The 25776-nt window shown below is 44.8% G+C and overlaps 1 protein-coding gene across 4 annotated transcripts in view; it reads right to left on the bottom strand.

Annotated features, from left to right (window-relative positions):
* Positions 1 to 24723, bottom strand: part of Gng12 (G protein subunit gamma 12) — a 104821-nt gene extending 80098 nt beyond the window's left edge. For 2 of the 4 annotated variants that reach the window (XM_050130333.1, XM_050130335.1), the window contains exons 1-2: positions 24634 to 24723; positions 6199 to 6261 (exon numbers count right to left, since the gene is read on the bottom strand). The gene's annotated coding sequence lies outside the window, so the exon portion shown is untranslated. Of the gene's footprint in view, positions 1 to 6198; positions 6262 to 24129; positions 24523 to 24633 lie in introns of those variants that run through there. The other 2 variants (XM_050130336.1, XM_050130334.1) reach the window with 2 other exon arrangements.
* Between the last annotated feature and the right edge of the window lie 1053 nt (positions 24724 to 25776).

Below are 25776 nucleotides of genomic sequence, written 5' to 3'. Positions count from 1 at the left end.
GTCAGTGGATCAGTGCTTGCCACATGGCATGAGGAGCTGAGTTCAGATCCCCAGCACCCCTGTAACAAGCAGGCATGGTGGTATGCCTACGATCCTATTGCTGGGAGGTGGAGAGAGGATGATTGTTGGAGCTTCCTGGACAGCTAGTCTTGCCAAACAGAAGTGTAGGACTTGGTCTCAAAAAATAAGATGGAGAATGTGCTGGCTAGTTTTTTGTCAGCTTGACACAAATTAGAGTCTCAGTTGAGAAAATGCCTCTGTAGGATTCTTACTTATTGATATGGGCCACCCTTGGGGAGGAGGTCCTGGGTTCTCTAAAAGAAAACAGGCCCAGTAAACCATGGGGATCAAGCCAATGAGGAGCATTCCTCCATGGCCTCTGCATTAGCTCCTGCCTCCAGGTTTCTGCCCTGTTTGAGTTCTTGCCCTGATTTGCTCTGACAATGAACAGTGCTGTGGAAATGTAAGCCAGATAAACTCTTTCTTCCCAAAGTTGCTTTAGTCACAGTGTTTTATCACTGTAACAGCAAACCGAACTAGGACAGAAAGTAACTGATGAAGACAGCTAACATCAGCCTTTGGCCTCTCCATGTACACACAGAAGAATACATATATACACATGCATAAATAGTCCTACATATACAAAGATGAGTCAAACTGGAGCGAATAGTGCCCCATTTACCTTTAAGGTCTAGGTCCCTCACAGCCTGTAGGATAGCTCTGCCCTAGGCAGCTTCCACATCCAGCACCAGACTTACCTCTGCACAGTCTAAGCAGCATCAGCAACTCTCCCACAGCTCCCGCTGTGTGTCCTTCTCTCCTTAGGTGTAGCCCTGTTCTACAGCTCTCTACAAAGCACATGCTAATTGAGTATGGGGGCCATGGAAGCAGATGGAAGAGCCACCTGAGGCACACAGGGCAAAAAGTGGGCTCGCGCTGGCAGAAGTTCCAAAGATTAAGAGATAGTATAAGATGAGCGGCAGAAGGACAAAATGGATTGCAGGAACCAGACTTAGAAGCATGGGACTATATTACCATGGAGAGAACTGGTTCTTGGAAGGACAGACACAAAGAGTCCCAGGCATCACTGTGGCGCACAGCCTTCCAAAGCACAACCCGACTCAGTACCAGGCATCACTGTGATGCATAGCCTCCCAAAGCATAGCCCGCTCAGTCCCAGGCATCACTGTGGTGCACAGCCTGACTCAGTCCCAGACATCACTGTGGTGCACAGCCCGACTCAGTCCCAGGCATCACTGTGGTGCACAGCCCGACTCAGTCCCAGGCATCACTGTGGTGCACAGCCTTCCAAAGCATAACCCGACTCAGTTACAATTACTTATTCTTTCAGTATTCAATTCACCTTTAGGGGAGGCATTTCTATTTATGTTTTTGATTCAAATTCCTTCAAAATTTTCTCCTTGTGTAATAACAATTAAAAAACGGGTTGGAAACACTGATGTTGAGGGAGGTACATATTAATCTCTGTATATGGAGTAGGAGGGAGAACATTCAAGAGCTGAAGAAGCAGCAGCCTTCCCTACTCCGTGTGCAAGCCTGAGGCACAGCACTCACAGCAAGTCAGTCCAAGAAAAGTGCTTTGTACTCATTATTTATTTTACCCTCACAACTCTATGAAGTCATAAGCAAGTTTCCAGGAAAAAAAAAGACACACCTGGGATAAAGATCCTACAAGGCCAAATGACCAAACTTCGTGAATGTGGAAATGTTAAAATGCTACAGATCAGAGCCAAACCATCTAGAGGTACTTTTAATCCCTCAGAAAGCCATTTAGAGCCCATCATTGTGACTATGGAAACATTTACAATGTATTCTTAGCAGACCACCAGTCTCTACCTAAGGATGTCAACCCTGAGACCTATGACAGGGTTTCCCCACTTTGCTGTACCGCTACTTGCCCCACGTAGTTCATGCTCCTGATGTGGCACAATGCCCTGACCAAGGCAGATTAAAGGAGAACAGGATTATTTTGTCCCATAGTTCATGGTTGTAGCTCACTGTGACACGAAGTCAAGGTAGACAGTGTAATTAATGGAAGCAACTGGTCAAGTCACATCCACAGTTACAAAACAGTGAGGATGTCCATTGCATCCGATGTTCATATAAGCATGCAGCACAGCTCACTGTGGTGTGAGAAGCCCTTCCTGGAGTAAGAATCTGGGAAACCATTCCCATACACAACACAGAAACCAGCCTCAAAACATATATCCCCTCGCTAACATCAAGTAACTTGAGATTTTTAGGAGAAAATGGGAAAACAGAAATATAAGGGAAGAGGACATATATTGAGGAGGAGGATTCTGCCATTTGGTATCCCAGCTGGTTTTACGTTTGATAAGTATGTGATTTAACTTTCTAAGTGTTTGGAAATATGGATAAACGTAACTAAAGACGACATGGCTCTAGGGTTTCATCAGTGGAGAACTTGTGATATTCCTAAATTGGTATGTTTTGCACATCAACCTAGAAGTGTTAGGCAACAGAACTGAAGATGATGTAGCTATTGTCTGCTTTAACAGAATTTAAACACATTTACAAGCAGAAATGATAAAAGCGCTAGCTTACATGAGATGAATAACAAGAATTTTGGAAACTGCAGCAGAACTGAAGAAAAGTAAGCCAATGTCATGGGTGTCTTTTCAATAAAATCATTAAAAAACAAACCCAGAAACAGGCCTCACAACCTTCACAAGAATTCAACACAAATGGCAGATATAACCACAGAATTAAAAACTAGAAACTAGAGCAGTTCTCAACCTTTGAGTCTAGACCTCTCTGGGGGTTGCATATCAGATGTTTGCATTTTGATTCATAACAGTAGCAAAATTAGTTATGGAGCAGCAGTGAAACAATGTTATGGTTGGGGTCCCCACAACATGAGGAACTGTATGAAAGGGTTGCAGCGTTAGGAAGGTGGAGACCACAGAACTAGAAGATAACCTAGGAACATGTGGGAGACTTGGGTATCATACTGGTTAATGCCAATTGAGAACTTGACAGAATCTAAAATCATGTTGGAGAAGGGCCTCCGGGCACATTTGTGGGGAATTATCTTGGCTATGCTGATTGAGTTACATCAAGTGGGAAGACCAGCCCACTGTAGAGGGTTCCTGGGCTGGGATCCTGGATTGTATGGGTCTTCCACATGCATTCGCTGTCCAAATTCTGAGCGTGTTGTGACCTATGGCTGGGAGAACCTGCCACCCCGATCTCTGTGCCATGCTGGACTACCATAGCAACAGGAACCAAATGACGGCAGGAGCAGCAGTGGCTTCTCGGAAATAACGGAAAGACAATCCAGGGGAAGAACGAGAGCTTCCCTTCATTAAAATGAAAAAGAAAAAAAAGAAAGAAAATACTTTTGCTCTGCTAAAGACTATGTCATGAGAATGGAAAGAGAAACCACAGGCTGAATGAAAATATTTGCAAAAAAAAAAAAAAAAACTTCTGATAAAAGCTTATTACCAAAAAGAAAAAAACTCCTAAAAATTGAGAGTAAGCAGTACAACACTTACGTAGGGGTCCAGTGCCCTGGATTTGGTTCTTAGGTTAAAACCTTCCAACAATAAGAAGACAACTAATCTGGTCTACTGCACACCTACTAGAATGTCCCCAATCCACAACCCAATGCTACCAAATGCCAATGAGGATGCCTGCAACAGGAGCCGATGAAGGGCATGCAAAGCGGCCCAGACTCTTTGGAAAACCCTTTGCTAACTTCTCACAGAATGAAATGCAGACTTCCTTACCACACCAATCCAGTAACTGTGCTCTCTGGTGTTCACTCAAATGAACTGAGAACTTATGTTTAGAAGAGAATGTGTATACAGGTGTCCATCCGTACAGCTTGCCCATAAGGGCCAAACTCTGAAAGCTACTTGAATGTCCTCCAGTAGGTGATAAATATCCAGCATATATTACTAAGTGAAATAAACCATTTTGAAAGGTTATATATTACAGCAATCTCAACTAGCGGACACTCTGGAAAAGGCAAACTCCTAAGACAGTAGAAACACGAGTGGTTGTAAGGGTATGAGCTGAGGGAAGATGAACACACTGAACAAAGTACTTCCAGGGCTATGCAAACATTGTGTAGAATACTTCAATAGTGAATACAGACTACAGTTTTTTCAAAACCCATAGAAAATGCAACACCAAACATGAACGCTAACATTCCTCTTTTTATTTTTTTAACCAATACTACAACTTTTGGTGTTGTGGCATTTGAAGGATTAAAAAAGTTCAGATACCCATAAAACATAACACAAAAGACTCTGATGCAATAAAATAATATTCCTGGGTTTTCCAGGAGCACCCCTGACTTTGTCACTTCACACTGAGCAGCACTCCAGGGTTCCCACAAAAACCTGTTTACATTATCTTACCACTTAGAACAAACATGCCAGAAAGGCTAACAGACCTGCTTCCCTGGCCCCAGCTTGCTGCCACCCGGCCTAGCAGAGGAAGCTGTCTATGCAGCTTCTATGAAGAGAAAACTGAGCGGCACATTCCTGAAGGGAGGTGAAGCTGTGTCCTACTCACTAAAAATGACTGTCTTGGAATAAAAGTCTGAAAGCCATTGAGGCTCTGTTGAAATTGACACTCAAGAGAGGGATTTTTTTTTAGTGAAGAACAGACGGCACCAAATACTGAAACTGGGACTTGGCAAGGCTAAAGATGAGGGAGCCAAAGTGAGTCATGGGAAGAGGGAACCGTAGTTGAGAAAATGCCCCCACCAGATTGGTCTGTAGGCAAGCCTGCAGGGCATTTTCTTCATTAATGATTAATACTGGAAGGCACAGCACATTGTGGTTTGGGATGGTATAAGAAAGCAGTCTGAACAAACCAGTCGGCAGCATTGCTCCCTTGTCTCTGCATCGGTTGCTGCCTCCAGATTCCTGCCTTGAGTTGCTGCACCAACTTCCCAGATGACTATAGAAGCTATAAACTGAAATAAACCCTTTCCTCCCCAAGCTGCTTTTGGCTATGATGTTTTACCACAGCATTAGAAACCCTAAGAAAGTCCCCAGTAGAAGGATGCCTGCTTTGGTTTCTAGATGAACCAGCGCATGGGGGTGACAGGTCAGAGAATGCCTAGCTCAGGAGTGTTAGCCTGACCACAAGCACTCACTGGTCAAACAGACCTGTATCTCATCAGCACTCTGCCTTCCAGCTCATGTTTCACAAGAGCAGAGAGCTGTGTCTCTGGTCCCACAATGAGGACCAACCTGAAACACCCAGTTCATACAACTACAGCTTCTCAGAGAAGTGAGGGCCTACCGATAACTAGTACCCAGATGAAAGAGCTTCCAGACACCACAGACGATTACTAAAAAGGAAAGGACACTTATGAAGGAAGCTCCTCCCATGACTTTTTAAGCTCACGTTTCTCCCAACACCTGAGGGATGGAGTAGGTGTTAACTTGAACTTACAGAGGAGGAAACTGAGGCACAGAACAGTCATTACGATGAAGGTAGAAAGCCTTGTCTACTTAGAAAGCACTCAAAGTGGGGGCCTCAGAGAGAGACCTAGTCCAGCCTCACTGGGTAAGAGCTGCCTTCTGAAAGGGAGAGAAGGTTCAGCCTTTCACTTGACCACAGTGAGGCAGCCGAGGGCCGGACACATTCCTCTGCCATGTCCAACATGGACATACAACCATACACTTTAAATTTTAAATTGATTGAGTGAAAGAAAGCAGTCAATGTCTTGGTAACACTGGGCATATCTGTAGTGCTCAAGAACCACGTGTGGCAGGCAGCTCTCACCACACTAGGCAGAATGGACAGTTCAAGCCTGGAGTGTACCCTCCTAGGCAGATGTGGCAGCCTGCACCCTATGGTACAAGGCTGGCACTGCTGGCACCTGCAGCCAGACTGGGAGTCCAGCAACTGCTTGCAAGCAGCTCTGAGAACACAGGCAAATCTGAGCCTCTCTGCAGGAGCATCTTAGGATTCTGCTCACAATCCCACACAGGAGACTGTGGAATCCTCCTAGCCTTCGATCCATGCTGGGCCCTTTGTTAAATTAGAGCAAGGGCCATTAGGTGTTGACTACTTTCCGGAAGCATCAGTCACTAAATCCAAATTAATGTGCTTTAATTATTTCAAGGGTTAACATATGAAACAGTCAAAAACCAACCAACCAAACAAACAAACAACAAAAAAAAAACTACTCACCAGGAAGGCCAGCTAGAAATAGAGAAGAGGCTCAGCTCACCCCAATGTCCTTTCCATATAAACCTAGGAGGAAAAGGTTACAATTTAGGGCCAGAAAAAGACAAAACAAATCAAAAGAAAGCAAAAACACATACACAGAAAAATAAACAAAACATGGTCTTGTTAAGATGAATGAGCCTGTTTCCATTTGTCACAGAATGAAAATAACAGGCCTGTAAGATATACGTATGAATCAATGCCTAAGCATAGGAAGCCCCCTTTCTACAGAAACTCTATCTTTTTTTCTCTCTAGCACAAAGCTGTGACCTCCTGGCCTTTATCTCCACATATGGCGAACATCTTAAGCAGAGGCTATGTCTACTACCTCTTGGAAGATTAATATAAAAGTATGATGCTTTGAATGAAAGCAGCCTCTATAGGCTCATATGTTTGAATGCTTGGTTGCCAGTTAGTAGTTTGGAAAGGATTAGGTCGTGTGGCCTTTGTTAGAGGAGATGTGTCATTGGGGGGTGGCCTATGAGGTTTAAAAATCCCACATCCTAGGTGTTAACTTCAGCTGATAAATGAGGAAACCGAGGCACAGACAGGTCATTATGATGAGAAACATAGAGCCATGCAATTCCAGGAGCCAGGAGAGATAATGGGGGAAGGGAGGATGCTAAAGTTGTCTCTCTCTTTTGCCTGCTGTCTATGGATCAGGATGTAAAGCCTCGGCTACTGCTCCAGCACCATGATGATCAGGGACTAACCCTCTGAAAATGTGAGCAACCCCCCAATTAAATGTTTTCTTCTGTTAGTTGCCTTGGTCATGATATTTCTTTGCAGCAATAGAATAGTAACTAAGCCAAGAATGACGTAGGAGCGTCTTCTATCTATCTGTTGCTTTCATTGGTTAATTAATAAAGAAAACTGCTTGGCCTGATAGGTCAGAACATAGGTAGGCAGGGAAGACAGAACAGAATGCTGGGAGAAAAAAAAGCAGAGTCAGGCAGACGCCATGAAGTTCCGGCCCAAGATGGATGTAGGTTAGAATCTTCCCAGTAAGCCACCATCTCGTGGTGCTACACACATTAACAGAAATGGGTTAATCAAGGTGTGAGAGTTAGCCAGTAAGAGGCTAGAGCTAATGGGCCAGGCAGTGTTTAAATGAATACAATTTGTGTGTTGTTATTTCGGGTGTAAAGCTAGCCGTGCAGGAGCCAGGCGGGACAAAAAACAGGCCTGCTTGCCTCATCACTACACAAGAGTATGCTTTAACTGGTAAATGGTGGCTTGTGCCTTTAATCCCAGGACTTGGGAAGTTGAAGCAGGAGAATTGCCATGAGCTTGAGGTTCGCCTAGTCTACACAGTGAGTTCCAGGACAGCACGGGTTAATGTGGTTTGGTGATCTTCTCACCATACTATACTGAGGAAATTCAAAAGCAGAGTTCAGGGCCAAGGAAAACAGAAACCTCAAATCACTGGGCTAAAGGGAATTATTTATCCTGGGAGAATTCAAAGAGGCTGGACTGTGACAATTTTAGCATCCCCCCCATTATCTCTACTGGGTCCTGCAATTACATTAATTAGCTTTAATTAATTAAAATGGCAATAGGAAGTGCCAAGTCAGTCACAGCACATTGGTAATTGACTCACACCTCACAGTAAATTATTTCTATTTTGCAGTAGATGCCACCTAGGCATGGAAAGATGAAGTAACTTCTTCAAGGTCACACAAGTAGAAAGTGGCAGGGCTGGGACTTAAGTCCTATCTGTCAGGCTTCTATGTTGCCAGTATACAAGCTCCTTTCTAATACTGACGATGAACATTTAAAAAATCATTGAAAAACATTTCAGGGCCATACAACCAAAAAGAAAAAAAAAACAATTGGGCTTGCTTAGCAAACAGCTTGCAGACTTGTCCCTAACACTCTTCCAAACTTCCAGCTTTAACTCTTTTCTGTTGAGAAGTTCTAGAGAATGCCAATCTTTTAATTTTGCCATATTCTCAACATTTACTCTTAAACTCCCTCAGCATGGTAAAATAACCAAAACAAACAAACCACTGCCACCACCACCACCACCAACAACAAAAACCATTGAGTTCATGGTAACAATCAACTAAAGACATTATCTACCAGCAAAACTGCAATTCCAGCTAGGTTCTTAGCAAGGGCACTTTACAGGGAACAGAGACCAAGTGGGTCCTGGTAACTCCAGTCCTTCACATTGTTATAAACCAGTTTACATGTGACCCCACGAACTGGGCTCTTAGGAACATGTGACCTGTTGGAAACAGTTCTACTTTCTCTTCCGTGGGCACCGTGTTGTAGACACTGACACTGCTGATCTCTGGGCTTTAGAATGCTTGAAAACACTTTTTATATTTTATACACTTCTCAGAACAATCTTGTGAGCAGAAAAAAAGACAGTCTTTCAAAGGTACAAAAATAAAATAAATGAACTTCAACTACAAAATCAACACAAAAAGTCTGAGGGGGTCTGCTCTTCACGAACTATGTTTCATTATCTGTGCAAGCCACTGCCCCTTTCTTAGGTTTGGTTTTCTCTTTTGTGAAATCTATTGTACTTTCTTCAGAAGACTGACATAGCTGGTCAAGAGTAGGCACATGGATGGGTATGGTGGCTCATTCCTGGAATCCTTGAATTAGAGAGGCCAAGGCAAAAAAAAAAAAAAAAAATCAAGAGTTTAAGACCAGCCTGGACTACGAGGTCAGTTCCAGGCCCACCTGGGCTACAGAGACAAAGGAAGGGGGGGAGGGGAGAAAGGGTGAGCAGGAGAAAGGGAAGGAGGGATAAAATAAATGACACACCTTTTCATAATCACCTGTCATAAAAAATTTCAAAACCAAGTTATACCCTTGAGATTTCATTTTTAATTTTTAACAGGTTTATGATCATAAAATTTCTCAAGGAATGCCCACTTTCAGGTTCTTCTGGAAACTTCTTGCTCCCCAGAGAGAGGAAAAAACACATATGAATTAGAAACTCAAGACAGGCATAACTTTTGTTTCAAAACCTAAGGAAAACAAAATAAGTCTACTTGGCCCTGAACCTAAAACTGTGGATTTCCTGTGAACACAAATGCTCCAAGCTCCCTTCCTTGCAGCCACAGATGAATTATATATGTTGAGCAAGAAAGGCATTTCTATTAAAAACTAGGGTCCACGTGGCCCTCATAGCACAGTTTGCTCCCAGGCTCCATGTCACAAGGTGGTCAAAAGTAACAATGTCCCAGAATTCCAAGATCCTGACTTCTCTGCAGAAGCACCTCCCAGGCTGGCCTCAGCCAATAGCATCTATAGCCATGAGCCTCACTTATGCTGACCTGTGGTGTGTGTGTGTGTGTGTGTGTGTGTGTGTGTGTGTGTGTGTGTGTGTGACGAGACTGTGTGGAAAAGGGAACAGAGGGATTCCTCTTGAGGGCACTCTGCTTTGTGTTTACACACAACAGGACGCAGCAACAATTTAAATGTAGAAGTTTCTGGTTTGACTCCACTCCCTTATAAAGGTCGGATTATACAATGCTCATAAGTTTCAGGGAAGGGGCTTGCAGGGACTGTCGACCTGGGCTGAAAAGCTTCTCTTAGACCTCAAATGTAGACGAGGAAAACAAAACGGCATTTGGCGACTCCGAGCAGCCGGAGACTGATTCTCCACTGTCTATGATCCCCGATACACAGACTACACATGATGACTTTACACGGTTCTCACACCGTACTGCCTCTGGATCACACCCAGAAGGGTTGACTCCACAGGTCTGGGTGTGGCTGGGTGTTATGATTTTCAGCCCCTCCCAGCTGATGCTGCCACCCAGACAAGTGTCTGTCTCACACCCTGGGAACATCTGCTTCCTTAAAGCTGTTAGACCCCCGTCCCCCCAAGCATTGTTTTCTTTCTAACCAACACTTTCAAAAAAAAAAAGCAGATTAAAACCGCTAAACTTTGTTCAAGGCAAGAGGGTTAAGGTCAGCCTTTCCCGTGTGCAAGTTTCCCTCCGCCTGCCTACACAATGCCCATTACAACACAGAGTGAGTAAGCACGGAACACACCTCCCAGCAGAAGGTAAAAAGGACTGCTTTGAAAGGGTCAGAAAGGCTGTGTACTACCAAGTCGGCTGTGACAGGCTCCACTGCCCTTTGGACTTCTTAACATGGCTTTTCCATCCCCAGAGCTCCACCTGGCTCCTCCTAGACACAAATCTCTCACTCTCAGGGACCGTGGCTCTGCTCCCTTCCTCCACTCTCTAGCAGCTGCAGCTGGCTACCTTTCCCAGCCTCTCCCTTGGTGGTTTCCAGGTGGACCTTCACACCCATAAATACCTTCAGGGCAGCAGGCAGGGAGCTGGGTGGGGAGACAGTGTTTCCTAAGGCTCTTCCTCAGGCCAGGTTCTTGCCCACTCAGCCATCCCAGGCAGGGTGAAGCCAGGTGACAAAGAGGGACAGAGCCCAACCAGCTTCTGCAAAGCTCCTAGTTCTGGGGGTTGAATCGAAAAAACAATACAAAGCCAGGAAAAGAAGAGGAACGGGGCTGTAATCTTCTCTCTGCCATTTACTTGCTAGTTTTATTACTTTAGTTATTTAGAAGTGCCTCAATTTCTCTATCTGTAAAGTAGAAATTAATGTTTTGACACAATTCTTCCTGAAACTTTTATCAAATTATGTTATAATTTTAATTTAATACAAATTCTCTAGACAGAGACTTCTAGATACTATAATTTATCTTTATGTTCTATAGATTTATATTCTACAAATACAGCTTGTCACTAGCAATGAAAGATTAATAAAAAATGTACTGAATTCAAGATAAAAAGAAGTCTAGAAGAAAGACAGAAATATAGGCAAAATTACCTAGCCCAAGGTAATCATTAGCAAACTGGTTGACTAGCTTGCTACAGTAAACACAGACTAGAAAAAAAATATTAATATGATCAAAGAAGATGTAAAACAGACCAAAGTCCCATTCAGTAATTTACAAATTCTATGTCAGGCGCTTGCACGCGTACCCCCCCCCCCCACGAGACTCAGAACAATCTAGAGAGGGGCAGATGCTGCTAGCCTCGGGGCACAAATGAAAGGTCTCAAAGCGAGGAAGTCACTGGGTCCACACGTGGCTAGCGTGTTACAGCAGGGCTTTTGCACTGGCTTCAAGCTAAGACATGCATGTGCATCCTTCCTTCCATCACACTGCCTCTGCCTGGGAAAGCATTCCTGACTCCTCCAACCCCTTCCCCAGCCAGGCTCAGTCTCCCCTGGCTGTCCTCACACTCCTTACTCTAGATCTCGTCTTCCCTGACTTAGGACAGAGGAGATCAAACAAACACAGGTGTTTCATATGCATCTTTTTAATGGGTCAACAATCCACGAAATTAGGCTGGTCAAAGAGGCAGGAACCCTCTGGTTAACTTAAGGAAAACTTTCTCAAAAGTGACGCACTATCCTCGAGTACTCAAACTTTGTGATAGGTGCTAAGAATGCAGGTGGAATAAACTCCAGCGAGCCAGAAGGCACAGAACAGACCCGCTTATTATTCCCAACTCACTATGGAAGAATATTTTTGTAAAATGCAATCAAAATGAATTCCTATAAGCTGGACAACATGCACATCCAGTTCTTAAAAAAACTGGATTTCACAGCTGGAAACTGCTGGTGAATCTGCTACAGAGGTTACTAATCATATCTTCTCAATTTCTGTACTTGCCTTGTTGCCTGCTGGAAGGATTGGGCGAGGCTGATATGAAAGCAGCAGGCTAGACCAGCTGAGCCTGTCCCAGAGAGGGCAGCTTGCTGGTAATGGTCACGGGGCGTCTCTACATCAGGCCCTGCTAAATCTCACTACTAATTCCTCTCAAATCTACAGTCTACCTGTAGGGTAGGTGCGATGGTCACCTCTGTTTTACAGGGACAGGGTTGTGTGAGACAGAAAGCAGTGCAGGGAGAGAGGAGATGCAGATAACTCCTGGAAGTTGGAGCCTGACACCCTGCAGGGAGGGGAAGGTCTTCAAATGACCTAGAAAGAGGCAAAAAGAAAAAGCAGGCTCAACGGGGAGAATGAGATCAGCTTCAACCTGTTTACCTGAAAGTAATTCTCTTGGCAAAATCTGTGCCTGGATCCCTAAGGATTTTCGAGCTCAGGTATCCCCTCTTCTTATCTGGTTCTACAAACTGCTCTCCTACTCATACGCTCTCTTTTGGTACATTTAAAATGGTTTTTAAAGGCAAGAGCTACAATAGTTCAAAAACTTTTCCCTTTTGGTAATATATAGCTCACGCCCCCGATACAGGCTCCCTGTTCACTATAGTTTATCAGTGAACAGCCATTTCTTTATTGAAGCCTCGTTGGCATTTTCATTAAACCCAGTATCTTAGTTACTGTTCTCTTGCTATGATGAGACCTCATGACCAAGGAAACTTACAAAAGAAAGCACTGAATTGGGGGCTTATTTATAGTTCTGGAGGGTTAGTCCTGACCCGTAGGCAGCAGGCAGGGAGAAAGACACTGGGCCTGGCATAGGCTTCTGAAACTGCAGAATCCTCACCCCAAACACTGTCTCCAACAGGCCACACCCCCTAATCCATCCCAAACAGTTCCACTAACTGGGGTTAAAGAATTCAAACATATGAGTCTATAGGAGCCATTCTCATTCAAGCTACCACTTGGGTGGTATAATTGCACCCAGAGCCTTGTGCATGCTAGGCAGGCAGTCTCAATGAGCTGTATCCCTGTCTTGACACCTGGCTCTTTGGACTTCTTCTCCTGCAAGAAAGAAAGAGAGAGAGAGAGAGAGAGAGAGAGAGAGAGAGAGAGAGAGAGAGAGAGAAGACACACACAAAGGACCCTTTATACATATAGAGATGTGTTCGCCATAACAAGTTTGCTTTCCTTCCAGAGCAAGAANGAAGAGAGAGAGAGAGAGAGAGAGAGAGAGAGAGAGAGACCTTCTTTTTGTGCTCAGCTGCCCTCAGGCTGCCTTTTGCTCACCCAGGTCTTGGCAGAAGCACCACTTTGCACAGAGGTCTTTCCTGAGGTTCCTCACTCAGGCAGCCCTCCTATTCTCTTACCCCTCACTCCCAGGTCTCTGGCCTTCACAGTACTTATCTTGACCTGAATCAGTACTGTTAGTGTGGTTTTACTAAGGAACTGTTCATATCGTGTTTAAAACCATATCCCTACAGAACAGACAACTGCTTTGCGGACTTGGAAAGATCATTTGGGTATTTCACAGGATGAAGACTTGGGGCCTTTGTCATAGGCACTTGATAGTAAAGGAACAAGGGAGACATCAGAGGAAAATGTCTCCTCCCTTTACTTTCCTCCATAGCTGGCAGAGCACCTGCTCCAGTGGCACTATTCATATGCTACTGTCAGGGACATTGAACCACGCAACAGACCCATAAAAAGTATACCAACTTCAGAATCCTATAGATGTGGATTCATACCAGGACTGTCACTATCACTGATTATTGTACCCTTCCAAACCTACTTCCTCCGCTGTAAATGGAGCTGGTGTACCCTTCCTCAGGTTCCTACGAGGAGTAAGAAAGAGCCCTGACACATGCCTACCACTGGCACTTAGGAGTAATTATCACCTTTGTTACTGTCAAGTTTTCAAGTTTACTGTCAGCAAAATATATGCTCTCAACTAGGGTTTGACGAAGGTATTGAGATTTAAGGGGAAAGGCACCGTGGGACCACAGTAGTAACAGCGTAAGTATGAAAGAGTTAACACTGCATGCTTTCTAACATGCCCAGCACCTTAGACAGAGCAGTCACTCCTGTCCGCCTGACACAGAGACGGTCATCTGCCACCTCTGATACTAGGATGACTCTTCAGGGAACATTCCTCCCCAGATGTTCAAGTCCTAACCCTGGGACCTGTGAATGCTGCTACAGGGCAAAAGAGACTTTGCCTCAGGCCTTAAGCAAAGAAAGTACGCTACAGGTGGTCCAAATCTACTCAACATAACCAAATAACCCTCAGAAATGGAGAATTTTCCCTAGTTAGAGAAAAGAGAACAAGAGGGCAGGCAGGGAAAGTCCCAGTAAAAAAAGGGTTTCTTAATGTGGGGTCTGAGGGGGTCAAGTCCAATGGTGAGTATCAGAAAAATCTCTAAGAAATGAGTATGGCCCCAATGAGAGACAGCAAGAAACCAACTTCAAGGAACTATACTCTACCAACAGCCCAAAAGGGCCTATGGTGTATTCTTCCCAGAGCCTCCAATAAGAAGAGCCAAGCTGGCCAACAACGAGACACTAGTCACACACCTTCTGAACTACAGAACTGTGAGAGAAAGCATCTAGAAAGCATCTGGGTTGTCTTAAGCTCAGCTTGTGATAATCTGTTAGAGCAACCATCAGAGACACCTGTCTCATCCTGATGTCTGATATAGTTTAACTGACAGCCTTTCTTTCCCTAGTGGTCCAGAGGTGTATTTCACAACTGACAGCATCTTACAGGAGCTGAAACACAACTGCTTTGTAAACGGACCGTCGTTTAAGCCGTCAGGCAATTCCGAATGCAGGCTTGAGTTCTTCACAAAGCTCCCAAGGGTTGGATACACCATAAAGGCCAAAGGATGATCAGTGCAGCTGCCTAGGCCAGCATCTAACATGGGATCCCGGACACAGTTGAACATGAATACCCACAGGTACTTACCCTCAGAAACACTCATCTACTAAGGACTGGACACCTAAAGGTGCCAGGTATTCTTCTAGCTACTGGGATGATAAATAGGCCACATCCTTTTTCCTTATGGAGGGGACACCACAGAACACATCAGTGTCACAGAGATAGAATGTCACATTACAGTAAGCACTAGAAGAAAAGCTAAACATCTAGAGCACATATTAAATACATATACGTGTGTGTGTGTGTGTGTGTGTGTGTGAGAGAGAGAGAGAGAGAGAGAGAGAGAGGGAGAGAGAGAGATATCTTTTCGCAGGCCACTCCTCACTACTGCTAGTGTGGGGACTCTGAGAAAGAAGTTCGTTGCCTGAGGTTTCTTGTTTGTTTTTGAGAACAGTCTTGCTGACAGATCACAGTGGCTTTAATCTCTCTTCTGGCCCTGGCTAACCATGAACTTATGATCATCCTGCCTCAGCTTCCTGAAGGATTACAGACATGTGTCACCATGCCCGGCTGGCTTATTCTTTATGTAGTGGTAAACTAGCTTTATATAGGACTGCCTTTTATGAATTTTTAAAACAAAAAATAGGACCCCAGCTTTCTCTTCACCAAATCAGATTCCCATTCTTTCAATAGAGTTCTGTCTTATTTTATTTCAATATAAAATTTAATTTTATATTAACAACTACCAAAAAGGTTACTGTGACTAAAGAGTAGATCTCATGAGGCTAGAGAGATGGCTCAGGGGTTAAGCTGAGTCCTGTTTCTCCAGACCACCGAAGTTCAGTTCCCAGCACCCACACCAGAGGATTCACCATCACTTGTAATTCCAGTTCCAGAAGATTCAAAGTGCACACATGATATACACTCACACAGACACTATCACACAAATAGACAGGCGGATGGATGGATGATGGAAGACAAACAGATAAGTACCGATTTTTAAAAAGGGCACCTCTAAAGCAGAACACAGCTCCGGCCTCTCATCTTTCTAGACTGCTGGTCTTAACCCATTTTTACTTTCATCTCCTTTTCCTAGGAAGGACTGAATAACTTGCTGGTTGTAAAAATCAAACAGAACAGCCCAATACACAGAGCAAAGAAGCAAACAAGTTTGACCTGTATAACCTTTCCAGAGACACAAATATGTGGAAAATTCTAGACCTCTGAAAAGATTTAGCAGGAAATCATTGGAATCTACATGTTTAAACCTCTTTTTTAATCTTCCTACACACACACACACACACACACACACACGCACACCTATGTGTGTACATGTATACATTGTGTGTGTGTGTGTGTGTGTGTGTGTGTGTAATAATAGTAGTAGTAGTAGAAGGAGGAAAAATTCTCGGCTAGAAGATAGTTTTTTCACGGGTTTGAATAAGCCACAATTTATTAACACCACTAGCTGAGGACTGTAGGTCAGACATTAGCAAATGCAGCAAAACCCTACTTTGTACTTGCCTTGATTCTGTACTAATGATTTGGCAGCCCACTCCACCCAGGCTCTCATTCTTAAGTCTATATTTAAGAAATTCTGACAGACTATACACAGGAAGAAAGATTACAAAGAAAGGCCCACAGGAGAGCCTACCAGCCTACACAATGTCCAAAAGACCCACAGTTAATTCAAACTTCACATCATTTCTACTTATTAAAAAAAAAATCACTACTCTTAAATTGTCATTTTTCACCACCCAGACTGGCAAACTACAGAACTGTCATTCCCCTTACTGGTGGGCTATGAGGAGCATTTGACTCCCAAGGTGGTCCCTGAGCCCCGTGGACCACAGATTCTGGGAGTCTGTCCTTATTAAGCAGAATGACAAACTTAAGCTGTCTTCAAAGCACCATCTGATCAGTGGATTAGATACAACCCACAGCTCTGGGGGCACACAATGGTCTGCGATAAATCCACACAATGGCAAACTGAGGCTACTGAAAGAAGCCATTTCTAGGCACTTACTGACGCACCACGGCAGTTTATATACTGCTAATTTAAAACAGTATAGAAAACACCTGTATGAAAGAATGGGAAAAACACAATACATACGTTTATAATAGCTTCTATTTACAAGCTAATACCTGTGGGTGGTATGGAACAGGCCTGTATCAGAGCAAGATGGAAGCAGGTTTCAATATTTTTCCTTTCTAATATAATTATTAAACTTGGGAAGTACAGATAAATTATTATTGTTAATATTAATGAAGAGGTTTCCTTAGGAGTATGAAAAATAGGGTATGATCAGCTTAGAAAAACAACAAAAAAAAATTCAAGCAGTTCAGCTGAGAAGGGGACTAGGGGACCTTGCTGTAGGCAATAAGTTCGCAGGCCAAAGTCTCTTAAATCAGAGAAACTCAGTCCAGGGTTCAACCGGTGAGCACAGTGAATATGGACAGGGTGACTTCTGTCCTTCTGGGTGTGGGTGGCCTGGAGTCTCTGTTAATGTATTATAGCCTGAAGGAAGTCGTAGGGAAATGGGAGGCAAAGCAGAAAGCTAGCTAGCCCTGCTGCCCAGGGAGCGTGCCAGGAGTGTTTGTTTGCCATCTGGATTAAGTGGTAGCTGAGGCATTCTGCTCAGAGAGTAAGTAGGTTAAACAAGAAGCAAAACACAAGCAGATGCGTGGCACAGGAGTTGCCCAGGATTTTAAAAACTGAGATCACATTGAGATGCAACCGATGAGTCTGCTCTCTAAGGAAGTCCATAGGAAATTTTTATGAGGAATTGTCATCTGCTATTTCCGCTTTGGGAATCCAAGTTTGAGGGAAGACGACTCACTCTGTTAAGCCAAACTAAAAGTGGAAGTTATTCAGTACTTTAGACATGTGAACGTGCTGGCATCTTTTCACGAGATGGTCAGTCCGTAAACCAAGAGAGATGAAGGGCAGAGTACTGACCAGCCCCTTCTCCTTCACACACCCAAGGCCTGACAGCTAGACCCATAGGTTAGGGCTCTGCCCCCAGCTGCTGTTCAGATGCCTCCCGAAACATGCAGAAAGAGGAAGCTAACTCTGACACAAAACCTGAAGAGGCTGCTTCAATGAGAAACTGTTAAGAGCCAGTGGGCACTAAAGGAAACTCAGATCTTTCTAGCTTCTGGAAGCTCTGGCACCAGCATTCCCCGCTTTTCTCCTAAATTAAGAGGGTTTTCCTGAAAGACGCAGTCCCAAAGGCTCCTCTAGTCCCCCTCTTATCCCAAAGAGGAGGCCCACATCTGTAACACCTCACAAGAATCCCTCCCTCTCCACATCCCCAGCAGTTCACAGGACTCCCTTCACTGTGTCAGACACACACTGGGGTGCTTTAGGGGGGCAGAAATTATTACAGAGGAACGTATGAGCTGTCCCCAGTTCAGAAAGTGTTAGGTGATCCCCGGAATGCTACTGTGCCATCAACTCTAGACAATGTCAACGACACCTAAGCCTTTAGCTGTCCCTTAAAGCATGATGAATCCAAGACCGAGAGTCATTAGAGGATCTGTGTACCACTAACGGCGTCTTCCTAGCAAGTACATGGTTTGAAAAAAAAAAAAGAAGAAGAAAGAAAAAGACAGTGGCTCTCGTACACATTCAGGGACCATGGCCTTATTTCTTCATCCCTCCTGCATCTGTTAAGCTCCTAATATGTGCCATACTCTACGGCTCAGAGCACTTAGAAGGTTGTTGTAACTAAACAGGCTTTGAGAGGCAGAGCTCTTGCCAGGCACTGCACTTATCCACTTAGGAGAACAAAGCCCATCACCACTAGCCAAAACCCCCAAGTGGACTGGAAAGTGATACCTCTCCATCCTAGAAGAGCAGCCCTGCACCAGGACATGGCTTTGTCCTGTTGCCGTTTCTGCTTCCTTTTGTTTTAATGGTGTGTGGAGGTTTGTTTTGGATTCAGGGTCTTATTGTGCAGCCCTGCCAAGCCTGGAAATCACTATGGAGACAGGGCTGGTTTCAATTTTCTAGCCATCCTTTTGCCTCTGCCCCTTAAGTGCTGGAATGTGGGTATTATACCATCATGCCCAGTTTGGTCTATTTTTTTCCTAATTTGCTAGAGATTCTGGGAACGAAATCTGAAGTTACCATGAATTTGAGACCTGAGACAGTGTACTCCAGTGGGAACTAATGGCTTAGTGTCTGGTGCTCAGGGATATCTTGGCCAGCAGCATCGACAGCTCAATGGAAATCCACAGATCTCAGTCAGTGAAGTGTCCCCGTGACTGTCCCAAGGGGGCTTGCACACAGCCGTGCTGAATGAAAGCTCTCCAGAGAAAACTCCCGTGAGATGACAGCAATGAAGCCCACGCTTCAGTGAACACTGGTGACCATAGCCACTCAAATCCAACCTGGGCTCACACTTCTCAGCCAAATGACCTTGCCTGCAAGAGGAATGCCAGACAACAGACTATTCTGCAAGAAAGGATACAGAATATACGAATTTCTGAATCCCTGCCCCCAAAGTCACTAACTTAAAATCAACAAATGTGAAAGGCAGAAGTTCTTATCAACTGACTCATTCAGACAGACCCAGAAATGGAATTCTTTTAGCTACAACCTTTGGGAGCAGCTCAAAGTATCAAGTCTGAAAGGCCTGCAACACTCGCTCATTGTTCAGTAACTTTCGGAAATACAGACCTATTAAAAAAGACAAAAAAAAAAAATCCCTCCCTGTGCTAGGACAGCAACCAGACACTGGAGCTAAGCATTTTTATGACCCCCAATAAAACCTGCCACGACAAACCATACATTTAAGTGACACTAGAAATGATTTTCAGGAGAGATTTGGCACACATGAAAGAATCCAGCTGGAAGTCATCTTGAGCTCAATCACCTCCACCCTCTGCCCAGCTCCAAGCTGCTGGCCTACTGCTCCCTTACCCCTGGGAGAAAATGTAGGGTGCCATGCACCTGCTGGCAGGAGCTGCTCTGCACCAGGACTTTGCTGGCCAATTTTCTTTCCTGCCCAGCCAAAACTTCCGCTGGGAATTGTGGGAAGACAGCTTCACAGGCCTCAGAAAGACTAGCCTGTGAATGTACCTCGGGCGTGCGGAGTCTCAGATGTTATATGGAGTACTAATGGCAACCACTGAAGAGGCAGCGAGCCCCACTGGTGAGGCACCCATAATTCTTTTCCGGTTGCTAGTCTCTCTTGTGTAAGATGTCCCCCCCCCATCTTGACTTGATTTACAGCTTACCAATGTAAACACACACACACACACACACACACACACACACACGCCATTAAGTCCTCTGCTCTCTCCTTTGCCTGTATGGGTCTCTCCTATGACTCTTGGCAAAGTGCTGAATCAGATATGGGATTATGGCAACTCTGGGGGAAAATTGCTCTACTACAGGAGGTTTGGACACTTAAGGAACACTAGATTCATGTGGACCTTGGTGAGAACTGAGCAAGCTCTGGACTCAGAAAAGATCTAGAAAGGGCCCAGGGTGTATAGCCGCTTAACGTCAAGAAACACTCAGCTGTGCTGCAACTATATTTTGTTTATCCAGTGTTTCTGCTTCCTTCCTCATTCCTGTCATTCAGGATAGACTGAAGGTGCTCTATAGATGCAGCTTGTCAAGGCAGAAGACCTGGATGTAGAAGGTACCAACTTCTGTGAATTCAGACTCGGTGTATATGCAGCTCTTTCTTATCTCTCTTAGGGCAGCAGAGATCCATCACCCCAGTACTTGGGAGGTAGCAGTACAAGGCCCATGACTGGGTAGTAGTATACAGAACCATCTAGCATATATAAGGCCTTGATTCAATCACCAGTAACACGCACACGTGCGTACACACACACACACGAGTATCTCTTATGAAGATAAACCTAAAATCTTCCCATTTACTGCAAAGACTTGGACTCTTAATTTGATGGCATTCATATGTCACAAAAGTTGGTGTTTTATTTTTTTTTATTTTTTTTTACAGGGCAACAACATTCTGCTAAATGTGGTTATAGAGAAGAATTTATTTTGAGCAACTATCACAGATGATTTGTTATATGTGCATGCTTACTGGGAGAGAAAGGAGGCATCATTTGTCTGGATTTCCTACAAGCCTTTACAAAAATATACATCGAGCTGCCATTGTCAGTAATGCACTATATTTGTACCTGTCTTCCAACTGTGCAACCTAAAAGACTTCGGGCATGAATTACCAGTTAGAAAGGAAAGTGAATTTAAGATCTAAAATCCATTTGCTGAGTAGGTTGGTAACACAACCAATTTCATATTTAAGAGACCTAACACTATTGCCTAATCACTGCATAGTCTCTTATTTTGTAAGTACAACTTGGCAGGATGTTTTGAATAATAATAGCCTTTTTGGATTTGAGAGAAATATGAAAATTTTGTAAGGTCATTTTCCTGTTTTAAAAGTAATGCACGTTTATTATCTGTACAAAGATGTATTAATGTTAACACTTATTGAATATAGTCTATGTGTCAGGCAATGTTCCACAAGGTCTATGTAGACAAATTCATGTTTTCCTCACAACTGCAATAAAAGCACAGAGAAGTTGACCAACTCATCTGATCTACACACCTAGGAAGAAAACATGATCAACAACCCATCATTATGTTGTAATGTTCTAGGAATAAAAGCAAGCAATAATTTATTCAATCAAGTCTTTCACTACAACAGGGCACAGTGTCATGGGCCCCAAACAATTCATAATGAACACTGTACCCTTTACATTGAAATCATTATAAACTAGTGTCTCTGTGTCACTACCACTGACATGAGCTACAACCCAGACTAATCTGACACTGTGCATCTGATAAGTATTAAAGAAAAAGCAGGTGCTTGGGGGGGGGTTGTTTTTAAAGTAAAAACTTTTTTCAATTTTGCAAATTTTAGCAACTGAGTTAGTGACTTGATGAGTTCATTCCCTGAAGTAACTAACCAAGCACTGTGACAAAAATAAACACAATTAGTCCCCACTTCTTCATGGTTTGTCTGCTGGCCTTGGACAGTCATGCACACAAGAGCAAACATCAACATACTCTTGGATCACATCTCTTCAGACTTTAAAAGTCATAGTCTGTTAAAGACAAATGCTGCTTCTGTTTTTGACTTAATTTCCTAGCCAAGGTTAATAAATATAACTATTTGAAATAAAAACTCTCTTTAAATTTAAAAGTTAACTTACGTTCCTAATTGTCTAGCCCTAAAATAGTATGCATTTAACAACACAAAAAGCATATTAAAATTATTGATCTAGCAATCATTATTATTTGTACTACTATGGCAGAAACAGGACAAGCTTAAAACATATTTACACGCACATGCACACACACACACAAATATCTGGTCAACTTTCTAATTATTTGAGCAAGATCTTGCTCTAGTTTAGGAGAGCCTATAACTTACTATGTTGTCTAGACTGGGTGTGAACTAACAGCAATTCCCCTGCCTCCTTTTTGCCAATAAGATTACAGATGTGAGTTACCATGCCAACATTCATCATTCTATGGAACTTAAAACTGTGATACCTGGCATTTCCAGAAGGTTCTAGTTATCATAATTTACCCAGTACCCTGCTGAGTAAACTAGGTTAAGAAAGAAAAGAAAAAGTGGCCATTCTAAGCACTTACCATAGGTTACTTTCCGACTGTGTTTTCCAACACTTTCATCGACACTCTAGAAATCGAGACCACTATTACTCCTATTTTATAAGCCAGACTGAAAAGGGCTAAATACTATTCTCAGGCTGGCCTAACAAGAAATCCTACACAGTAAGCCTCTGTGAAACCGCTTCTCTTTCCAGTCAGGGCTCAGAAAAATTGCTTCTAGAACTGACTTTCCTAGGTAAGGCTTATACTAAAATGGAACAAACAAATACACAACAACAACAAAAAAAAAGCCACCTAATGAAAACCCAGCATGGCAAGAGGTGTCATAGCTAACTTTTCCGGAGTTCTCTTTTATTCTGAAGACCTTCGCTCTCACAACCATATCACCAGGCATGCTCTGTGACAAGTGACAAGAGCAACCCAACCGTCACGAGAATTTGTCTTTCAAATAAGCTCAGAACTTTCTGCACAGGTGAGTACACTGCCTTTCCATACCACACTTGCCGTCTCTTGTGAAGCACAAATCCTCATTTTCACACAGTTCTATACAAATCTAAGTGCTGTGCACCGTCCTGGGGTTCTACACCTAGCAGAATAGAATACAACCGCTTGTGTTGAATACAAACGTGTCGTTCTTAGCTGCTGTTCAGCATTCACTGGCCTTGACCCACAGCTTTCTGGTGTTTAGCTGACTGCTAAGGAACATTTTATCTAAAACTCCACTTAGCAATCAGCAATTGATCGCTTTTTTAAAATGGGGTTGGGAGGAAGGGGTGGTCAGTGGGAGGAGGTTGAAGAGAGTAAAAGGGTACACATGTATGAAACACGCAAAAATAAAGAGAAATTTAAAGTATGTGAGAACCATGAGTCTATTTACTGGAAAAAATGGTCTCCTGACATATACATTTTTGTTTTAAAACACGGGGAACCTCCTTACTTGAAAGTGACTGCTTGACAACAGTGGATTTAACGCCACCATTCGAGAGGGGCCTGTTTTCCCCGTTCCCTGGGAAAGGGCTGGTATCCAGTGGTAATTTACATCCACGGTCTGAAGTGCCAAGCACTGGTGCAGCAGGGTGACCAGCATTCTAAAAACAAACCCAAGCTATTGCTTTAAAAATTGAGAACACACAGACACAGAGCCTGGCTCTGACAACATCCAAAAGATTCATTATAGACAATCTATTCAGTAGACGCTGCGACCGCCCCAGGAAATATAAACAGTGTCCAAAGACAGCCGAGGGGAGAGGAAATAACTGACCGGAATGAGGCGAATCATGTGAAGTCTGTCCAACAAGGCCTAAGACATCCCCAGTGTTTCCACTGGGAGCCGCGGTTAAACGTGCCCTGGCACATGGGCATAGACCTCCCCTCCAGCGCAGGCATGGGGCAGCTTCCTTTCCTACCCACTTGTTTGTGCACAGCCACGCCCGCACAGGACCACGAGACCACAGGCCTCGGCAGATCCTTCCAGCTGATTTCCAGTTGCTCAAAGTTTAACAAGAATCACGGCTCCATTTGAGAAAGTTATGAATGATTTAAGTCAAGTTTACAAGATATCCACAGCCAGGATAAATGAGTGTCAGCAGACAATAGCAATGGCGTCTTAAAATGAGGTTTAATTGGCAGGCCCTTACTAAAATAAAAACGACTTTCTCTAACCCACAGGCTAAGCGTACGGCGCTACATTTAAAAAAGAAATAAATCACGCAGGGCTCAAGTATGAACTCCGACCTTCCTGTTTGAGTCACCCTCGCAGGGTCCCTCGTGGAGTGTCACCCGAGGTCTCTCCACGATCGTCTCCTTCCCCGCCGCCACCCTTCTGTGCGGATTGAGCACCGAGGCTGCCAGCCCACGCGCGTCCGGAGACCCGCGCGGGGAGAGGAGGGGCTTGCGTGGCCGCCCCGAGCCGCTCCTCCCGCACCGCCGCGAGCTGGGCAGTGACTCCCGGTGACCTCCCGCCGGCGGGTCGAGGCCGGGCTGGGTGGCAGCAGAGACACAGCCTCGGGGGTCGCTCGTGTCCCGGGCTCTCGCGTCTGTGGGCCGCGGCGGGCCTCGCTCCCACTCCCCTCCCGCGGCCCAGGGTGCCCGCAGCCCGCGCTTCCTTCCTTCGCTCCCTCGCTCCAGCCCGCGGTCGACTCTCGGGACCCGCTCGTGGCCCCGAAGTGGCGGCGCCCCGCCCCGTCCTGTTTGGGTCCCCGCGGCCCGGTTCCCGGCGATCGCTTGGCACTCACTCACCCGCCGCTGCCACTGCCGCCTCCGCCGCAGCCAAGGAGCCCGTCTCTGCGCTCCGGGACCGCCCGACCTCTCCTCCCCACTCCGCTCCGGCTCCTCCCCGCACGCGTGGGCGGGGCGCACGACCCGATAGGCGGGGCAGCTGCCGCCACCCACTCTGCTCCGGCTCTCCCGCCTGGGACGCCCTCGCCGAGCTCTGCTGGGGCCGTCGGGTGTGTGGACTCCCGTGCCCGCGGCTTGGTCGGTGCAGCTTGCTGGGGTGCGGCGAGCGGGCAACCACGCGCGGCCACCGTCACACGCCACCCAAGTTCTCCGCAGTCCCCGGGCTGCGAAGATGAGCTCTGCCAAACCCCTACACAAAAGTGAGGCTCTGATCCAGAAAAGTCTGAGGAAATGGCCACCGTCATATTTAAAGGGCTCTGGAGCCACGGGGATGTTGTTTCTCAGAAATGAAGGTAAAACCAGATTGCTAAATGTTAGTTAAGTACATCACCTACCATGCCTTGCCCCTTGATCTCCGTGAAATTTGTGCTTCCGAATCCCCCAAACTTGACAGAATTGTGCATAATAAAGTAATTGAATCAGGCTAGTCTCCCTCCCCGCCTCCCCCGCCTCTGTTTTGTATGGATTTAGAAGTTTGGTAGATTGAAGGGCCAATTTTGCTTCCACAATTGCTGCTTACCGTCATTCAAAGAAATCAAGCACCTGTTGCTTGTCAAGCATTATGCTAAACGTGATAGGAGATATCAACCCAAGGGAGCTTGCTTTCAAAAAGCCAGAGTTCAACAGAGATGGTTGTGCAGAAATGGTAAGGTTGAGCAGTCTGCTAGAGCACTCCCAGATATCTGCTTTCTCGTTTAGCAGGCTCGAGATAGAAGGCCAAAGTAGGTCACCAATAAACAACATGGGCAGGCCCTTTTAAAAATGACGTTAGTATTGGGTGAGAGCAGGGAGCACTGATTGGACTCAATATATTGAAGGAAGAAAGGAAGAAGGGGAGGGAGGAGGGGAGGGACGGAAGGAGGGAGGAAGGAAGGAAGGAAGGAAGGAAGGAAGGAAGGAAGGAAGGAAGGAAGGAAGGAAACATGTTGAGGGGTGTGGTGGGAGAGTGGGAGGGGAAGTTGGGTGTGATAAAGGTACATGCAT

This window comes from Alexandromys fortis, unplaced genomic scaffold (assembly GCF_014885135.2).
Source record: "Alexandromys fortis isolate MF-2015 unplaced genomic scaffold, M_Fortis_MF-2015_v1.1 scaffold_338, whole genome shotgun sequence".
Taxonomy (NCBI): Eukaryota; Metazoa; Chordata; class Mammalia; order Rodentia; family Cricetidae; genus Alexandromys; species Alexandromys fortis.
The sequence above is the reverse complement of the archived record's forward strand: the minus strand, read 5'-3'. Positions and strand labels throughout refer to the sequence as shown.